At 39.3% G+C, this 16,753-nt stretch overlaps 1 pseudogene; it reads right to left on the bottom strand.

The window, feature by feature from the left end:
• Window positions 1–10,057: 10,057 nt before the first annotated feature.
• Window positions 10,058–14,476, bottom strand: LOC112671906 (PDZ and LIM domain protein 1-like; annotated as a pseudogene).
• Between the last annotated feature and the right edge of the window lie 2,277 nt (window positions 14,477–16,753).

Below are 16,753 nucleotides of genomic sequence, written 5' to 3'. Positions count from 1 at the left end.
GACAGGATTCTTGTCTCAACTCTATTTTTTACTGGATGTAGGATCAAACATTTCCCTAAGTGGATCTCTATTTATTCACCTATAAATTGGAATGTCTGCTAACAAGATCATGTCAAAGATCCTTTCTTAAGATTTGAGGTCTCTTTCTCCTTTTTATTTTTTTTAATTTAAATTCAATTAGCTAACATACTACATACTTAGTTTCCAATTTAGTGTTCAATAACTCATTAGTTGCATATAACACCAAGTGCTCATCACATCACATGCCCCCCTTAATGCCCATCACCCAGTTACCCCATCCCCTCACCCACCTCCCCTCCAGCACCCCTCAATTTGTTTCCTATAGTTCAGAGTCTCTTATGGTTTTTCTCCCTCTCTGATGACTTCCCAATCAGTTTTTCCTTCCCTTACCATATGATCCTCTGTGCTGTTTCTTATATTCCACATATTAGTGAGACTGTGTGATAAGTGTCGTTTCCTGATTGATATTTTATTCAGCATAATGCCCTCCAGTTCCATCCACATCACTGTAAATGGCAAGTATTCATCCTTTTCTGATGGCTAAGTAATATTCCATTGTATTATATATACCACACCTTCCTTATCCATTTTTCTGTCAATGGATATCTCAGTCTTTCCACAGTTTGGCTATTGTGGACATTACTTCTGTACACACTGGGGAGAAGGTGCCTCTTCAGGTAACTACATTTGTACCTTTGGGGTAAATATGCAGTAGTGCAATTGCTGAGTCATAGGGTAGCACTATTTTTAACTTCTTGAGGAACCTCCATACTATTTTCCAGAGTGACTATGCCAGTTTGCATTCCCACCAACAGTGGAAGAGAGTTTCCCTTTTCCACATCCTCACCAACATTTGTTGTTTCCTATCTTGTTAATTTTAGGCATTCTGAGTTGTGTAAGGTGGTATCGCTTTTTTTAAAAGATTTTATATTTATTTATTTATTCATGAGAGAGAGAGAGAGAGCACCTGCCTTCCATCCAGGGTGTGATCCCGAGAGTCCTGGGATTGAGTCCCACATCGAGTTCCCTGTATGGAGTTTGCTTCTCTCTCTGCCTGTGTCTCTGCCTCTCTCTGTGTGTCTCTCACGAATAAATAAATAAAATAAAAAATAGAATAAAATAAATGTTTGATAGAATTCCCCTGGGAAGTCACCTGGCCCTGGACTCTTGTTGTTGTTTTTTTTTTCGGGGGGAGGTTTTTGATTACTGCTTTAATTTCTTTATTGGTTATGGGTCTGTTCAGATTTTCTATTTCTTCTTGTTTCACTTTTGGTAGTTATAAATTACCAAACTTATAAAGTTTGCAGGAATGCATCCATTTCTTTCAGATTGCCTAATTTGTTGGCACATAGTTGTTAATAACATGTTCTTAAATTTGGAGGCCTCTTTATTAATAAAAACATGTCTTCAGTTTTTGGTCTATTCAAGACACTTTGTTAGGTGTGGGGATATATAATTGAATGAGGTACAATTTTGTCCTGCAGATTTAGCCTGAGTTTTCCCATTTCCAAAATGAATGATTTAGGCAAGGGACTTTCCCAAATTGAAGAGTGAATTGACTCTGTGCATGTAAACTCATCTGCTATGTGAACATACATGGATGGTTTTTCTTCTTCAAGCTGATGTTTTCTTACCTATAAAATTAGGTGGTTGGACAATATGACATCTAAAGACCCCTTGAGTTCTGATATTTTTTGGTAATAAAGTTTATAAGGTAGATATGTACCTATAATGTTTTGCTCCTAGTATTCCTGGGAGTCCTTGTTTTCCTTTTGTAGGTGGATGTACGGTCAAGGAGAGAGACTCAGAGCTGAGGAAAAGCCTCATAGCAGTCTAAACTTCTTGTTTTGACCTCCCCCAACCCACCCACTGTCCCACTAGCCTGTGTGTACTAGATTAGGACTGCCCTCAAAGTATGGACAGGGATATCTGGGCAGCTTTACCCATCCAGAAGCCAGGTTCTAAGTAAATGCCCAGCTACAAAAAGCAGGATTGATTAATCTGAAAAGGAATAAATCAAAGGTAGTTGTCCTTGTTAATCAAGTATATGTTCATTCCTATTCTCTCTGTCTCTGTTTGTCTCTCTCTCTCTTAATCTCCATCACTCAGTACCTCATGTTTTTTCTCTTAGAAATATTTCCAGATTCAAGGACATGAGGGATGATGAGACTTTCTTTTTGCCCTATTGGGCTTTGAGGTTCAGCCAGCCTGGTTCTCCTACTCCTATAAGCAAAGGCTACTGAATAGCTTTTTCTTTAGAAAGCTTATCCTGATCATTGACCAAGGAGACTATGACTCTAGTGGCAAGGTGACCAGTAACGGAACAAAGGAGTAGATGAGAAAAACTGACCTGAGTAAGAGGAACTGACATAGGCAAATATTGGCTGACAGTGGGAACTCAACTAAGGCAGTTATAAACCATGGAGCCACTACCACAACATGTTCTAGCTTGAAGTGGCTTGCAGTGAGCACTGAGGAGACCATGAGGAACACTGGATTGTGAACCAACAGACCCGGGTTCAAAATCCATCTTTGGTCGTGCCCAAGTTGTGTGAATTTAGGCAAATCATTTCAGTTCTCTGAGTCTCAGTTTGGATTTTAATTTTTGTTTTTACCCATGAGGTTATTATTGATAAGAGTTTTTTAACAGGGAGCTTAAAATGAATCAAGGATAGGGAGTGGCAAAATTTTAAAGAACAGATAGTAAGTAGTTTAGGTGTTGCAAAGCATATGGTTTTTGTAGCAGCTACTCAGTTCTTCCCTTACAGCATGAAAGCAGCCAAAGATAGTATGTAAATTAACGGCCATGGCTGTGTACCAACATAACCTTATTTATACAAACAAGTAGAGTGGGCCATATTTGACCCACATGCCATAGTTTGCATACCCCCAGTAAGGTGACATGGTTTCCAAAAAACAGATTTCACTTTATTATTTTTCAGAACAGAGGAGGTGACATTACTCTCTAGTCTATACTGCCAAGCAGGTGTTCTGTTTCCAGCTCTGGTCCTTATTCTTCAAAAATGATAGAGAAAAAGTAGATTGGGTACAGAGGAGAAGTAAGTAGAATAAAGAAGAGGCAAGAGCCCAGGTGCTGTGTAAAATAATTGAATGAACTGGAGCTCACGTCTTGGAGGGCAGACAGAAAGGACAGAGTCTGTGTGGAGCTAAAATCCATGGGTAGAAGCCACAAAGGGTAAGAGTTAATTCCACACAAGGAAGACTTCAGTAAGTAAGTGGCCTACTCATGAGTACCTGTAACTGAAAATGTGCAAGCAGGGCTTGAAAGACCAGTTGGGTGGAGATGCTTAAAAAGAATCAGGATGGGGATTTGATGAGCTGATTTTGGAAATTTGATCAAGTCTTAAGCCTCTGTTTTTCCTTCCTTGTCCAGTGGATGAAAGACATAGATGTACTTTGTGAAGTTGATTTTCTTCATTTATTTAACATCTCATCAGCACTAGTTGGGTTAAAGTGCTATGCTAAGCTACTGAGGCACAAAGGTGCAAATTCAGTAAAGAGTACCATAAAACAATCACCCATAATTTTAGAGAGGATTATACTGGTTCCTGCAGAAATTGAAAAGGGATGGAAAACTATGAGCCAGCAGCAATACTTTAGCTCTCTCTTTTCAACTTAAGTACTAGAGAGGTAGAACACAGGCGATATATAGCTTATTTGGACTGATTGTATACAAGCTGTAAAGTGATAGCACTTTACAGACTGAAAAGAATCAGTTGAATAGAAGTAGCAGAAAATCAGCACCAAGTTTCCTATTTGTAACAAGTCACTTTAAGGCAGTAACCCTGAGAAGCACAATGAGGCATATTTCTCCAGGGAAAGAGTTAATCTTTAGTCTCCTAAGAGGTCCCAACTCATTTTGATCTCAGTGGGAATTCCTTCAGTTTCCCAATTTGTCCCAATTTCACTGTATACAAATGTTTCTAGAATTTGGTGTAAGTTTGAGGGCTGGTCAGTTCTCTGGGATCCAAACATCACAGCTATCCAATCTTATTTCTTGAGTTTCTCTTGCCTCCCAGAAGTACAATGTCTTAGACTGAGTGTGTAAGATATTTAAGCTGCCCCCAAAGCCATCAAGTGGAGGCTGTCTTTGAAAGCTTCATTTGCTTTCTACATGCCATGCTCTCAAATCTCTGAAAGAGGCAGCATGTTGGAGAATATGGGTTTTAAAGTCAGATAGTTCTGGCTTAAAATCCTGATCAGACTAATTATATAAATCTTAGGCAAGTTACATTTACTCTCTAAACTTCTGTTTCTTTCTATGTAAAATAAGAGTAACAATATCTGACCCACATGTTTATTGTAAAGATTTTAGTATTATATCCAACAACCTAGTACACTGCCTGACATATAGTATAAAATTAAATCAATGATATCTATTATTATCAAAAAAGTGTATGTTTACTGCAGTCAGTCCTCTGGGTTTTAGTTCTAGCATTGGCATTTACTGGCTGTGTAACTATGAGCAAGTCAGCTCATCAATTGGGAGTTCAGTTTTCTCATTGAGACATTAACAGTAGTTAGTTTCTTAGGGTGTAGGAAAAAATAAATTTATATATATACATATATATATAATACTTCTCACATGGTATGACGCATAGTAGATGTTTAATAAATGAGAATATCTATGCTAATTGTTATAAAATCTTTTTCAGTACCTTGCTCACACGCCTCCATGAGTTTCATAACCAGCTGGGTGGAGTGACTGCATTCTCCTACTCCCACAAGATGGCAGTGTGATTACAGTGAGGTCAGAGTATCCCTGGAGCTTAAGGGAGACATAAAAGAGCCTAGCACCCCATGAAAGCCTGCTGCCCAGAGCATGACTCCATCCTTGGCCCATTCTTGTGTACTCATTACTCCTCCCTATACCCCTTTTCATGCTGCTTCCTTCATCAGCAACTGGCATAAGTTACAAGTTTTGGGGGGTGGGGTGGGTAATGGGGCAGAAGAAAGAGGGAGCATTTGTGAGAACCTGTGCCACTCATCTGTTGATGAGCTTTTGACTAGGGATAAGCATGTGACTGGGAGTCAAGGATCCTGTTTTCTAGTCCAATATTCCACCGACTTATTCTATGATTCTGGACAAGCCTTTGTTTTTTTCATCTTTACCTGTAAAAGGGTATTTTCTGGCTTAGGACACCTCTGGCTCTGACATTCTAAGAATATTACAGCTGAACTCATAGGAAACCAATATAAATTAGGATACCTGATGTTTTTTGGTTACTTCCATTGAAAAATTGTGAATGTATCTGATATTCAAACAAGTCTGTGAATCTTTTATATAATCCTGATGTCAGGGGTAATAGATATAATAATGTCCTTAAAATGCTGATATATCTATAATTCAAGCTGTCAAATACATTTCAGTTTGAGAGGACAGGAATCTGATAAGAATTTCAGGAAACCTGGGGCTTCTCAGGCCTAACTCTAGATGAGGAGGGGCAAGGATGATCCAGTAGTTGGCAATATGCCCCCACGTCATTCCAGAACAGTGTTTTGTGAAAGTAACCTGGAATTTTGCCCCAGAATGGTATCTGACCTTTATTTAAACCCATTAAAAAAACCATTAAATTTAGATCCAAACCTCAGGAGCTTAATTTCCTAGCTATGTGACCTGGGCATTGGTTAGAAGCCCTTTGAGAACTCTAAATGGGAGCAAGTAAAATTGTTACCTTAAAACTTGGATGTCATCTTAGGACACCTGGAGGCTCAGTTGGTTAAGCATCTGACTTCAGCTCAGGTCATGATGCTGGGGTCTGGGATTTAGTCCTATGTTGGGCTCCTTGCTCAGTGGGGAGTCTGTATGTCTCTCTGCCCTTTCCCCTGCTTGTGCTCTCTTGATCTCTCTCTTTCTCTCAAACAAATGAAAAATAAAATCTTAAAAAAAACTTTAAGTCATCTTAACACTGGTAGTTTTGTGGGTTTTTTTTTGTTAGTTTGTTTTGTTTTATTCATGAGACACACAGAGAAAGGCAGAGATATAGGCAGAGGGGGAAGCAGCCTCCTTGAGGGGAGCCTGATGTGGGACTCAGTCCCAGGACTCCGGGATCATGATCTGAGCCAAAGGCAGATGCTCAACCACTAAGCCACCCAAGCACCCCAACACTGGTAGTTTTTAAACCTTATGGATTACAGAACCCTTTGAGAGTTGAGGCTTCTGATCCCTAAAAAGACATTGACAGGAAAAAAGTGTATTTCACCATTTACTCCAGGCTAAATCTTCTGCCTTAAAGGACAAGAGAGCAATTTAATGTATAAATTTACCTTTAAAAATATGTCCATTAGAAAGTGGTATACAGGTTGGAGTGTGGAAGGGCCTATTATAACAACAAAGAGACACAAATGCTGGCATGGGAACCAAATAGAGAAAGGATGCACAGGCCCCCAAATTTCACATATTTTGGTTTAGTTTGCAAAACTATCTTAATTTGTGCCATAACTATTTCAGAAATGTTTCATAAATTCACAGAACTTCTTCAGTTCTGATTCCATATTTAGTGACCAAATTTATGACTACACAGTAACCATCTGTGTAGTCATTTTGAAAGAATATACCCAGAGGCATTTAGGAATCCCCGAATTTGAAGCATTATATGCAAATCCTTAGTAAAAAACTGATTATTCACCATTGTGTGATATGTGCTCACATTCTATATTTTTCTTATTCCTGGGCAGCAATTTTGTATGACACAACTTTATCCTCATCACCATTCTGATATAGAACTTAATATTTTTGTTTTACAATTACCTTCTTCTTCTCCTCTGAGCATTCCCAAAACACTTTCATATCCTTTGATGTCAATTCAACCTCATGACAACCTTCTAAACAATATAAACATTATATCACATGATTTTTATATGTCCCTTCTCAGTCTGCAGTACAGATGACAGAGTGACAGCCTCCATCTCATGTGAACCTGTGTACTCCTGTTTGCTTCTAAACACAGTGAGAGAGAAAAGGAAATCCTTTTCAAAATCAATCTTCTTACTTCTCAGAGCCTCCTTTTGAGGGCCAGGATTCATCTCACAAACATTCACAGAATCACAGATAAGAGGGACTCAGGAATCATAGCCCAGGGGTTATTAACCAAGACTGAATGTCAATGTCTCCTGAAATGGGATGAGGGGTGGGCACTGACACAATCCCTTCACCACTGCCCTCTACCACCCCATCCCCACCATAAGCAGAGCCTGGATCAGAAGGTCTTTTATTTCCACAATCTTTACCACAGAAGCCAGAGGTAAATAGCAAGAAGGATCCTCGCTCAGTGAGCAACTTACCTGGGAAATACTATCCATCTCCCACAGGCACAAGTTTCATATAAAACAAGGGCTCGGGGGCTAGAAACTTTTTGTTCCTGAAACTTCCTGATCTTGAGACTCCCCTTTCCCAAAGATTGATACCAAATAACCCTGCCTGGGAAAGCTGATTCCATCACCTTGGAAATCATCAATAAAGACCATATAGATACAGACCAACACCAAAACAACAACACAAAGACTCAGAAAATGAAGCTGTCATCAAAACCACAGTCAAAAAGTAGGCCAGGACTTACATGCTAAACATAAACAGGATGACTGCTTGCTAAAGCAAAATATTTAAATAAGATCTTCTAAAATAATAGTCTTCTTAATTACTTTAAAGTCTTCTAAAATAATAGTCAAATATTTGTATAATTAATATATAATAAAAATGCCCACCATAACAACAATCATTTGTTGTTTCTTAAATTCCACATGTGAGTGAAATCATGAAGTATTTGTTTTTCACTGACTGACTTATGTCACTAAGCATAATGCTCTCTGGCTCCATCCATGTCATTGCAAATGGCAAGACTTCATTCTATTTATGGTGGACTAATATTCTATTGTACATATATACCACATATTTATCCATTCAGCAGTTGAAGGATGTTTAGGCTTTTTCCATAATTTGGCTATGGTAGATCATGTTATAAACACTAGGGTGCATCTCTTTGAATTGATTTTTTGTATCCTTTATGTAAATACATAGCAGTGCAATTGCTAGATGATAGGGTTTCTCCATAATTTGGCTATTGTAGATCATGCTATAAACATTGGGGTGCATCTCTTTGAATTGATATTTTTGTATCCTTTGGGTAAATATGTAGTGGTGCAACTGCTGGATTGTAGGGTAGTTCTGTTTTTAACTTTTTGAGGAACATCCATAGTGTTTCCCAGAGTGGCTGTACCACTTTGCATTCCCACCAAAAACCTAAGAGGGTTCCTTTTCTCTGCATCCTTGCCAACACCTGTTGTTTATTGTATTGTTGGTTTCAGCCATTCTGCAAGCTATGAGGTGATATCTCATTGTAGTTTGATTTGTATTTCTATGATGATGAGTGATGTTGAGTATCTTTATATGTCTGTTGATCATCTGCATATCTCTTTGGAAAAATGTCCATTAATGTCTTCTGCCCCTTTTTTACTGGAATTTAAGAAACAAAACAAATGAGGAGGGAGGTAAGATGGCAGAGTAGTAAGATGACCCTATGTTGGCTTCCTCACTCAAACACAGCTAGATAAATATAAAATCATTCTGAACACCCAATAAATCAATCAGAAGTCTTAGAGAACAAAGCTACACATCTGCAAACCAGAAAAATATCCTGTGTAAACTTTTCTTAACAAGCACACCAAAACACACCTAGGACCTAGCTTTATTTATGGTTTTCTTTCAATTTTGATTTTAAATTTTATTTTGGTCTTTATTTTTATTTTTTCATTGAAGTTTGATTTGCCAACATATAGTATAACACCCAGTGCTCATCCCAAGTGCCCTCCTCAGTGTCTGTCACCCAGTTACCCCAACCCCCTGCGCACCTCCCCTTCTGCAACCCTTTGTGCATTTCACAAAATTAGCATTCAATTTTATTTTTTTCTTTTTGTCTTTTTTTTCACTCCAAAATGACAAGGCAAAGGAACTCACCCCAAAAGAAAGAACAAGAATAAATGATAAATAGAGATATAATCAATGCAGATATAAGTAAGATGTCTGAATGAGAATTTAAAACAACAATTATAAGCATACTAGCTGGATTTGAAAAAAGCATAGAAGATACTAGAAAATTCCTTACTGCAGCGATAAAAGAACTAAAATCTAGTCAGCCTGAAAAAAAAAATGCTATAACTGAGATGCAAACCAAGTAGAGGCTATAAAAATGAGGATGGATGAAACAGGAAAAAATCAATGATACAAAAGATAAATTATGGGAAATAATGAATCTGAAAAGAAAAGGGAAACAAAGGTAATGGATCATGAAGGTAGACTGAGGGAACACAGTGACATATTACAATGGATAACGTTTGTATTATAGTAGTTCCAGAAAATGAAGAGGGAAAGGGGGCAGAAGGTTTATTTGAGCAAATTATAGCCAAAAATTGTCCTAATCTGGGGAAGGATACATTCATCAATATCCAAGAAGCACAGACAACTCCCATTAAATTCAACAAAAGTTGACTGAGGTCAAGGCATGTCATACCCAAATTCACAAAATACACAGGCAAGGAGAGAATCCTGAAAGCAGCAAAGGAAAAAAATGTCTCAGACTTATAAGAGAAGACAGAACACACACACACACACACACACACACACACACACACACACGACAGATCTCATCCACAGCAGATCTGCCACAGAAAATTAGCAGGCCATAAGACGGTGGCAAGATATATTCAACATGTTGATTGGGAAGTATGAAGCCAATAATACTACATCCAGCAAGGCTGCCATTCAGATACCATGTCACACCAGTGAGAATGGTGAAAATTAACAAGACAGAAAACTACAAATATTGGAGAGGATGTGGAGATAGGGGATCCCTCTTGCATTCTTGGTAGGAATGTGAGCTGGTACAGCCACTCTGTAGAATTGCGTGGAAGTTTCTCAAAGAGTTAAAAATAGAGCTACCCTATGACTCAGCAATTGCACCACTGGGGATTTACCCCAAAGTAACAGATGCAGTGAAACGGCAGGACACCTGCACCCCAATTTTTTTTGGAGTCTATAAATTTATTGAGTAAAAACGAAACAATGTCAGACATGTTCAATTCGGTTTGGTTCAAATGTGGCTGATGTCCATCTGCAGCAGAAATGAACTGAAGTAAAGAGAAGACCCAAGGATGCTGGCAAGGGGGCCACTGAACAAAGCAATCCTCTGCTAATTGTAAAAGCAGGCGTCACACAGCCAGTGAGTCAGTTAGCAGAGGCAGGGAGACGTGGTGTTTAATGGGCAGGGATAAAACCAGATTCAGCAAGAACTTTCAAAAGAGGAGAGGGCCAGAGCATTTAGAGATCGAGTTGCAACAGGTGTGGACCTGCCGGTTCACTTGGGGAACACTGTGACCACGTTGTAGCCCTCAGGGGGTGTGACCCGCTCCCGAGCATGCTTTTCACAGTAGATCTGATCCTACATGAAGAAGTGGCTCTTCTGTTTTAGATTGGGGCCACATTCAGTGCACACATAACGCTCAGGGTGACGGTAGTGGTCCCAGAGCTTCAGGAACATGCCGACAATGCCGGTGCCACATTTGTCACACATGGGCAACTTCTGGGCATTTCCAATAGATGCAGCCACTTTGGTGACTGGAGCCTTAACACTTCTGAAACCTGATGGCTTGTTGGGATCCCCTTTCTCCTCAGACTCTAAGATTTCCTGCAATACCAGGAATGAAGTGGATTGCTTGGGAGGGCTCATTTAACTCCTGTTTCTCATGAAGCATCTTGTAAACTTCAGATTCTTTGTCGTTGACAAGTCCACTTAGAGGCTGAGAATGGTCTAAGGCTCTGCCATTTGTCTCCTGCCCACTGGCTGCTGTCTTTGACTCCAAGGTGTTGTTGAAGTTGGATATGTTTTCAGAGGAATAGAGACCAGCTGGGTTGTTGTACTGGTTTGTGATGACCCTGGGGGCAGAGCTGGAGGCCAGCGAGGCGGTAAAGGGCATGGCACTCCGGTTGTGGGCGCTTCCTATGTGCAGGACCTCTTGGGGTTCCGAGGCCAAATTCATCTTGTACGGATGACGTTTCCCTTCCTCTGTCACCAGGGAAGACCAGGTTTTTTGTTCATATCTGGTGACTGTGAGGGTCATGTTGTCCATGCAGCCCTTGATTTTGTTCTGAGCTTCCAGGTGTGTCATACCACTGCTATTTTCCCCATTGATGGCTGTGATTACATCTCCGATGCATAAGTTAGCTCCCGCAAACTTGCTTCCAGGAGTGACCCGGGAAATGGCCAGGGGTTGTTCGAAGTCTTTGCCCCCCACGAGGTGGAAGCTCCACAGCCCCGGGCCTTGGAGGACGATCTGCTGGGTGGACTTGGCGTGGCAACCCACGGGAACCGACGCGACAGGATGAGTTGCGCTGGGCTCCCCGGCAGCTGTCGGAAAAAGAGAGCCACCCCAATGTTTATACCAGCAATGTCGACAATAGCCAAACTGTGGAAGGAGCCTCAGTGTCCATCTAAAGATGAATGGATAAAGAAAATGTGATCTATATATACAATGGAATATTACTCAGCCATTAGAAACAAAGAATACCCACCATTTGTTTCAACGTGGATAGAACTGGAGGGTATTATGCTGAGTGAATTTAGTTAATCAGAGGACAAATATTATATGGTTTCATTCATTCGGAGAATATAAAAAATAGTGAAAGGGATTAATGGGAAAGGAGAGAAAGTGAGTGACACATATCCAAATGGATGACAGAACATGAGAGATTTCTAACTCTGGGAAATGAACAAGGGGTAGTGGAAGGGGAGGTGGGCCGGGGGATGGGGTGGTGGGGTACAGGCACTGAGGGGGGCATCTGATGGGATGAGCACTGGGTGTTATACTATACGTTGGAAAATCGAACTCCAATAAAAAATATATATAAAAAAGAGAAAAATTGATGCAAAAATTCTCAACAAGATAACAGAAAGTTGAATTTAACAGTACATTGAAAGAAGTATTCACCACATTCCATTGGGATTTATTCATGGGCTGCAGGGGTAGTTCAAAACTTGCAAATCAATCAACATGATATACCACATTATCAAAAGAAAAGATAAGAACCATATGATTCTCTCAATATATGCAGAAAAAGCATTTGAAAAAATACAACATCCATTCTTGACAAAAAGGAAACTCTTAATAAATTAGGTATGAATGGAATATACCTCAGCATCACAAAGGCCATATAAAAAAGACCCATAGGTAATATCTTCCCCAATGGCAAAAAAACAGAATCTTTTCTTTGTGGTCAGGAATGGGACAGGGATGCCACTCTCATAATTATTATTCAACATAGTACTGGTAGTCTTAGCCTCAGTAATCAGACAACAAGAAGAAATAAAGGCATCCAAATTGGGAAGGAAGAAGTAAAACTTTCACTATTTGCAGACAACATGATTCTGTCTGTGAGAAACCAAAAGCATTCACAAAAAATTTGCAAGAACTAATATATTTATTCAGCAAAGTTGCAGTATATTAAATAAATGTGCACAAATCTGTCACATTTCTTTACACTAGTAGCGATGCAGCAGAAAAAGAAATCAAGGAATTGATCCGATTTGCAATTGCACCAAAAACAAAGAGATAAATAGGAATAAATATAACTAAATAGTTAAAAGATATGTACTCTGAAAACTGTGGAACACTTATGAACAAAATTGAAGAGAACAGAAAGAAATGAAAAAGCATTCCATGCTCATGGATTGAAAGAACAAAGATTGTTAAAAATGCCTATGGTACACAAAGAAATTTACACATTTAATGCAACTCCTATAAAAATAACAACAGCATTTTTCACAGAGCTAGAACAGTCTTAAAATTAGAATGAAACCACAAAAGACCCCAAATATCCAAAAGAATCCTGAAAAAAACGAACTTGAATGCATCCTGATTTTCAAGTTATATTACAAAGCTGTAGTCATCAATATAGTATGGTACTGGCACAAAAATTGACACATAGATCAGTGGAACAGAATAGAGAACCCAGAATAGGACTCACGATTCCATGGTCAACCAATCTTTGACAAAGCAGGGAAGAATATCCAGTGGAAAAAAAGTATCTTCCAAAAAGGGCATTGGGAAAACTGGACAGCAATATGAAAAAGAATGAAACTAGAGTACTTTCTTACACTATACACAAAAATAAAGTCAAAATGGATGAAAGACCTAAATATTAGACAGGAAACAATCAAAATCCTAGAGAACACAGAAGTCTCTTTGACCTCAGCCATAGCAACTTCTAACTAGACACACTGCCAGAGGCAATGGGAACAAAAACAGAAATGAACTAGTGGGATTTCATCAAGACTAAAATCTGTACAGTGAAGAAAACAATCAAAACTAAAAAGCTTCATCTTACAGAGTTGGAGAAGATATTTGCAAGTGACATATTGGATAAAGGGTTAGAATCCAAAATTTATAAATAGCTCATCAAATTCAATACCCCAAAACAAATAATCCAGTTAAGAAATGGGAAGAATACATGGATAGACACTTTTTTCTTTTTGTTTTGTTTTGTTTTAAGGTTTTATTTATTTATTCATGAGAGACACCCAGATGGAGAGGCAGAGTAATAGGCAGAGGGAGAAGCAAGTTCCCTTTTGGGTGTCTGATGTGGGACTTGGTCCCAGGATTCATGACTTGAGCTGAAGGCAGACACTTGACCACTCCACCCAGATGTCCTGAATAGACACTTTTCTGAAGAAGACAATCAGATAGCTAACAGACACATGGAAAGATGCTTAACATCACTTATCATCAGGGAAATACAAATAAAACCATGATGAGATATCTCTTCACACCTGTCAGAATGTCTAAAATTAATAACAAAAGAAACAGCGGATTTTGGCAAGGATCCTCATCAACACCTAGTGTTAATCACAACCATTACCTCGTTAAAACACTTCACCCATTTAGTCCTTCTCCTCAACCACCTCCCTCCATCAACCCTCAGTGTGTTCTCTATCATTAAGCTTCTCTTATGCTTTATTTCCCTTTCTCCTCACCCCAACTTCCAATATGGTCATTTTCCCCCCTTAAATTCCACATGTGAGATCACTTGGTATTTGTCTCTCTCTGATTGACTTATTTCACATAGCATAATATACTCCAGCTCCATCCATGTTATTACAAATGGCAATATTGCATTCTTTTTAACATCTGGTAATATTCCATCATATATATATAATATATATATATACATATATACATGTATATACATACATATACACATATATATACATATATGCCATTTGATTAACACTAGGTGTTGTAAGTGATGACTCAATGAATTCTACTCCAGAAACCAATAATGCACTGTAGTTAAGTAAAATTTAAATAAATAATTAAAAAATAATACAAAAAATGGGGCGGGGCAAGATGGTGGAAAAGCGGGGGCCCTCAACTCACCTGGACCCATCAGCTTACCTAGATAACTTTCAAATCATCCTGAACACCTACTAATTCGACCTGAGATTTAAAGAGACCACAGCCTCTTTACACTACAGAGAGAAGGGTTTTCACTTCTAGCAAGGTAGGAAGGTGGAAAAAAACAAAATAAAAAAGAATCAAGTGGGAGAGGGGCACCGCGAGGAGCCCAGCTAAAGCTGGGTGAAGGCCCCTGGGACAGGAAAGCCCAGCCCTGGGGAAGCGGGACCTTTAAAAATCTGCACCAGATACTTCCTGGACGGAAAAGTGTTTAACAGGGAAATCCGGCAGAATCACAGGAGGGGTAGTGAAGCCTCGTTTCCCGGAATCACTAATAGAGGAAGTGCATCCCAGCGGAAAGCACTCCACAAACTGTGGGCCTATCTCGGAAAAGGGCTGGAGCGTCCATCTGGCGGGACATTTGGGAGAAGCCAGTCAGTTAGGTGGGCGGCTTCAGAGGGATGTGTCTGTACCCTGCTGCCTTTGGGAGCCGTTCCCCCTGGAAGTGTGATTCCAGCATTGCCGGGCCCCGATCCCAGGGTGCAGAGTGGACAAAGCCCAGGATCTTGCACTCCTCCTGGGACAGGCGGAAGCAGGGAGGGCCCAGGACAGCGAGAACTCTCCTGCCACTGGCACCCACAAGCTGTGCAGATCAGGGCACCCAGGCAGGCCCCAGGAGCATCTAGGCCAGTGCAGACTGGGAGACTGACTTAGTTACTGATTCCAGAGCTTGTAATCTGGCCGCTGCCATTGTTCTTCCTCCTTCTTTCATCATGTGCCTGGGGGGGTCTGGGCTGCTAGGAAACAAAGGCATCACAGGATAAACGGCTCCCACTGAGCCCAGCACCCAGCAGGGGGTAAGGCATCTCAATCCAGGCAAAGACACCTGAGAATCAGCACAGCAGATCCCTCCCCCAGAAGACCACCTGGAAGAACACCAGAAGAGTAAATTCTTGACCAAGCAGCTCTAGAAAGCCCAAGGGGAAGTCAAGGGATTTATAGTATATAGAACTAGAGGGTACCTCTCCTTTTTTTCCCTTTTTCAAGTACAACTCATTTTTCTATCAGACTAAAAATTTCCCATATATTTTTCTTTTCCCACCTTAACTACAATGTTTAACAACCTCTTCATTTTTAAGTTTTGTGCTTTCTGACTTTCATATTTATACGATTACATGTCTTAGATATATTTTTCACTTCTAGATTCCCTTCAACATACACAATTTAATTTTGGGAGATATATGAGAAATGTTTTGTTTTGTGTTTTGTGTTTACTCTGCCTCATTTTGTTCTACAATGGCAGAAGTTAATACCTTCTAAAACATGACCAGCATGCACCCAGAACCAAATAGTATACCATGCTGGTTCATTCTGTGAGATTATATTCTCTCTTCATTCCCATCCTGCCCCGCTCTTTTATTTCATTTATATTTTGATGGTTAGTCATGGGGCTTTCTATAAGTATTGCTGGTTTCTATAAATTTGGGACTGAGCATCTCTAAACATACAGAACATAATACACTAAGAACCAAGAGGATCACTTTCTAGAACTTTTCAGGTAGACTATATTGACTATATTCTCCCTCCACTACAAATTCTTCACCACCACAATCTCCCAGTCACCCACTTTTTTTTTTGTCTTTTTCTCTTTTTCTTCTTTATTTTTTTCCTTATTATTATTTTTTTTTTTTTTGCTTTTTGGCCTTTTATTTTTTACTACTTTGTTTTAAAATTTATTTTACCCTTTAGTGGTCCTTTTGTTTTATTTTGTTTTGTTTTAATCTTCGTTTTTATTTTCTTCTCTCTAACCTCATCAGAATCATCTTAGATGAACTTTAATTAGGTCGTTGTTCATATTCTTGACTCAACCCACGCATACAGCCATTCTGCACTGAGCAAAAAAAGACTAGAAGGAAGAACTCATTACAATTGAAAGAATCAGAAACACTACTCTCTGCCACAGAGTTACAGAATTTGGACTGCAATTAGAAGCGAGAAAGCCAATTCAGAAGCACAATTATAAAGCTACTGGTAGCTCTTGAAAAAAGCATAAAGGATTCAAGAGACTTCATGACTGCAGAATTTAGATCTAATCAGGCCGATTTAAAAATCAATTAAATAACATGCAATCCAAACTGAATTTCTTAAAGACAATGGTTAATGAGGTGAAAGAAAGAATGAGCTACATAGAATACAAGTTGATGGCAAGGAAGGAAGCTGAGGAAAAAAGATAAAAACAATTAAAAGACCATGAGGAAAGGTTAAGCGG

The sequence above is a fragment of the Canis lupus genome, chromosome X (assembly GCF_003254725.2).
Source record: "Canis lupus dingo isolate Sandy chromosome X, ASM325472v2, whole genome shotgun sequence".
NCBI lineage: Eukaryota > Metazoa > Chordata > Mammalia > Carnivora > Canidae > Canis > Canis lupus.
The sequence above is the reverse complement of the archived record's forward strand: the minus strand, read 5'-3'. Positions and strand labels throughout refer to the sequence as shown.